The sequence below is a fragment of the Lucilia sericata genome, unplaced genomic scaffold (assembly GCF_015586225.1).
Source record: "Lucilia sericata isolate MDLA Ls3-8-SP2 unplaced genomic scaffold, ASM1558622v1 Contig000244F_arrow, whole genome shotgun sequence".
Classification (NCBI taxonomy): Eukaryota; Metazoa; Arthropoda; class Insecta; order Diptera; family Calliphoridae; genus Lucilia; species Lucilia sericata.
Window position 1 is genome coordinate 12,501 of NW_023994270.1, and position 4,832 is coordinate 17,332.

Sequence of the window (4,832 nt, forward strand, 5' to 3'; positions counted from 1 at the left end):
TAGTTTTTCTAAATTTTAAACAATTCTTAAATATGCAATATACATATATTTTCCTATAGCTAATAACTTTGTATTTTACATTTATTTTGGGAAAATTGTGTTTTTATGTTAAGAGTATTAATTTAATTTAAATTATTCAATTTATTTTTTATAAAAACAATAGTCAAAACAAATTCATGTAATCATTAGTACTCAATTCAAAAGAAAGAAAAAAAATATAAACATTTTTTATTTTTACACAAATTTTGGTTTTTATTTTAGTAATTCATAAAAAATTGGACAATATGAGAACACTTTTACAGGCATATTTATCCAAAAACGAGAAAATATAGAATGAGAAGTTTGCATTTAAACCCGATAATATCAATTCATATACACTGTACATAAGCAAGTTGTGAGTCCATTTTCTTAAAGAAAAAACTCATCTTTAAAAACTATAAATAAATTATTTAAATAAGTTCAGTTTTTATAACTAAATGGTTTTCCAATAAGCATATGATTCTCACAGTCGCTGATTCCAAATCACCATAGAAATTTGCCCAGCAAGTCCACACAATATTAACAAAACTAGTGAAAAAGTGCATTAGGCAGAGAGATACAGAAGTACGATTACTTTACGTGAGTAAAGTATGTAAAATGAATGTCGAAGTGCTTTACGTGAGTACCTGCCGTGTTGGCCTATCTCAAGGTGGTCTTTTTCATCCACTGGGTAGCCTTGAGAACGGTCTAAAATCGCCCCTTCAATCTTCAATGAAGAAATCAAGTGGCAATTTTTGTACATGGCTATGCCGGTCCATGTACTAGCACTTTGCTGAAGTACTTGAGCTATTCAATCTCTGATCATTGCTGCCCCGTTGCTTAACTTCCGAGATGTAAAACATCACTTCCGTTTACAAACACGTAGATGGGATGACCTCTGTTGAGTCGGCAACAGCACCTAGAGATGTAACAAGTAGACCGAAGTACGAATCCATTAAATAAACCGAGACTTTGTTCTTACTCACAGTGACACACTATGGTAATTCTGATATGAACAGAGTATACTCCGAACATATCTGGACAAGGACGGAAATTTCAATGGTATCATTTGTATATGATACCTTTCATCCATCATCATTCAACCCAGCACACTTCTCATTCATCCGAATAGACAACAACACACTTACACTTACTCTAGGTATACAGGTTGACAAGACCCCTACATTCATCCTGTATCATATACAATAAACACCAACTCATTTCCAACGCTTAGTCCCACAGTCATTCCTCTGTGGGGTATCTGTTGTTTCGGCAATAGCACCGAACTTATCCCGAAATATTGACTTTACTTACATCAGTACTTTAACCGCCACTTACTCTCCCCGCGAATTTGGGTTTAAACCACAGACACTTCGTGGATCCCGAAGGAACCTAAACTAACTGACCAGCCAGGACATAGTCCTGCGGGCAACTGGCCACACGTAGTACCAGATTAGGTGAATCTCTGGTTAGACCCCATGTCAAATGATACCAAGGACTAGCCGAGGAGTGAAGTGACACCACCAGTTTATAGTCCCGGCAGACTAGAGGTACTGGTAGCACCTCTTTACCCCGGGATTGCAATACACCATGATGGGACATTTCATCATGGAAACATGCCCCGGGGGAACCTATGCTAGAATGGTAATTTTTCAACTATGTATTAACCATCGCCCCTTTATGACTAGAAAAGAACACACATGCGACTATTTTTGTACATAGCTGACACCGGTCCATTTTGCTCAAGGATTTCAGCTATCTATTATCGCAGTCCCTTTACTGGAGAAGCTACGTGCACTATGAAGGGACCTCAGTTAATAACCGAAACATTTTTGTCTGTGATTTAGGTCTCAACTATAACCGCTAAGTAAATTTGATTAAATCGGAGACCAAATTGTGAAATTGTGAGCAAATTTTAGATGTTGATTTGGTAGATAGTTCAGTTATGATTGTGATAAAGAAATTTATGATAAAGTGCATTTAAATTAGTTTTTTTTTTCAAATTTGAGGCCTAAACTCAAGACGAATCAATCGACGATAAAACGCTAACAGATCGGTGAAGAATAACTTTTACGCCCATCTAAATGTCCAGACGGAGGATACCTTGGCTTTCGTGCTGGTAAATGCATCAAGTATATAACTATAGCTATTGGCAAAAATTAATATGTGAAGAAGGGGTTTCTTAGTAATAGGAAATACATCATACCTAATCTCAAGAATGATGAAGAAGAAGATTTAATAATATGATATTGAGTTAAGCTCAGTACAATCCAAAGGGTATGACAGACACTTCTTTAACTTATTCAGAGTCAAAGAGAATCCGACCTTTCAAAGAGATGAACACTGAGAACTGCCCGTCTTCCAATATACTGTCAAAGTATTTCTTCAATACAAAAGTCATGATCACGTTGTAATTTAAGTTAGATTGGGTTGAGAACAGGATGTCTAATACATAAAATCCGAAAAATATATCTAGGGCATTAGCAGGCCTATCGTATGCTCCTTTACAGGGGCAAAACTTTTATAATGCTGATGTGATTACCGATGTTCAGAAACTCAGTTTCCTGTACGTAGTTCTTCTAAATGTTTGAATCTTTATTCTTGAATGATTTTATACTTGAATAACATCGTTCCCAAAATCCCTAATGTTGTCGGAGCTTACAAGTATATTTTCTTCCAGAGTATCAATGTCTTCTGCGCATGATCCAAATTTGTCTGATATCACTCTCCTAAGTTTGTCCGTAATCCTGTATGTCTTTACGAAGAGCATATCGGGTGGCCCAAGCAAGAGGAGGGCGAGAAGCCTTAAGTGTTCTGACAGAACATACAGGATAACGGAAACTGTGTTTTTGCACATCGTTACGATAATTCTTTGCATATGTAAATCACAATAGATTCAACAGCGGCCTTGGAATAGTTCATAAGATAACGTAAACCTGCTCTCAGTCATTTTGAAATCTAATTTCTTTTCCTTTTAATGTACCTACATACATATGTATGTATGTTCGTAGTCACATTCATAAGTACCAAAAATTAAATTTCAAAAAACATACAATGTATATGAATATATCATATAAGCAACAACTTGAAACATCGATTTTATACATATGATTTTATTGCTTAATAATCTCTGATAAAATATACAATTTCTGTTTAAACAAATTTATAAAATTTTAATTAAACACAAACAAGAAACAGGTAATTAAGATCGTTACTAAAGCTAATATGTAGTCCATTTACTGTTGTACAAATTGAAAAAAAGTCAATATACACCAAACGATATTAAAGAAATAAATTTAAAAAAAATTGTTTAATTCAATAACTATTCATATGATGTTTTATTTAAATACTTAAATAAAAGTTAAAAATATATTGGAGAGACAAATTTTTGAATGGTGGTGTGTGTTACTGATAGTAATTCTGTTACATTTAGTACATCAGTACATTAAGATCACTGGAGAATAAACATCATAAAATAGATTTAGACTACAGATAAAAACCTATAATCTATATCTGCCTTATTTATAACAATTTATCAAAGGATTATAGAACAAAATTTTTATGAAAATTTGTCTTTTAAACCTTTGGTAAATTGTTATGATTAAAGACTTAAATCTATAAATCTGGTATAAATAGTCATCGTTTTTAAAGGCTTCCTATTTTGCTTGCATATTGAAGATCTTATGTGAGAGTTGACAAATGTCATCCGCATAACTCAAATCTTTAAGTTGACATAAAAGACTCTGATAATTTCTATCTAAATAGACTTCACTCATGATATCTCACAGTAAAATAAGGATGCCTCATGTATTCATCCTTATTTTACTGTGAGAAATGATTGACTAACTGATGATTGAAGTACGCGTTTCTAGAAATCTATTATAATCCTCAATACAATAGTGGTTTATTCTCTCCAAGCTATCTCTAGGTGGAATGACTCATATAATATCTGGCACGTATAGTAATCCGCCCTAATATAATTGAAATAAAAGTTTCTTATAAACGATCTATTCAAGTCTGATTTGAGTACTAAGAGTGTTGTCTTTCATTTGTAGGTGAAGTGGATCAATTCACAGAATCGCAAACATTGCTTGATTACCGGTTTATCTAAGTGACCTCTCAACAAGTAATGTATGGCTACGTGTGTTCGTTATAGACCACCAAACAATAGATTCATATGTCAGAATCGATCTAACTATGGCTTTCGATAACTCATTTTCTGACAGTTAAAAATAGATTAAATTTTTTTTGTGAAAAGTACCATCTCTGTTTTTTTAGCTTTAATATCAAGTCCAAGTTTAGTAGTCCATTTTTTTTAGTTACTTAGGAGCACATTCCATAACCTCAGATAGAATGTTTACAAAATTTTCTCTTAAGATCTATTAATATCTCGTTTAGGACAAGAATCGAGAACTCCGCCTTGAAGTGTACATCTAAGAGCTACAGCTTTCATTACTTTCGTCACCGCCTAGTTCAGCTTATATATGGCGTTCGTTCATGATTCAAGCATAGTAAGCATTATTACTTCTGACTTATCTAAGTATATCTAGGAAACATGGTAATGTATCAGGCATGGAAAATTTAGTGCTCTTGTACTTCTTTCAGTACACCACGACATTTTCAGTACTTTTTCTAATTTATAAACTTTAGATAAGTAGTCCACATAGTAGTCAGTAGACCAGCCTGTAGGCTATAGTCTAGTATATAGTGTAGTCCATAGTCTAGTCTACAGTTTAGTCTATAGTATAGTCTATGGTCAAGTCTATGGCCTAGTCCATAGTCTAGTATATTGTCTAGTCTATATCTAGTATATT

At 33.5% G+C, this 4,832-nt stretch overlaps 1 protein-coding gene across 1 annotated transcript in view; it reads left to right on the top strand.

Moving 5' to 3' along the window:
• LOC119602602 (proton-coupled amino acid transporter-like protein pathetic) overlaps positions 1 to 243 on the top strand; it is a 12,117-nt gene extending 11,874 nt beyond the window's left edge. Inside the window, exon 9 of the mRNA XM_037954198.1 lies at positions 1 to 243. This exon is cut by the window's left edge and continues 1,132 nt beyond it. The gene's annotated coding sequence lies outside the window, so the exon portion shown is untranslated.
• Positions 244 to 4,832: the final 4,589 nt, after the last annotated feature.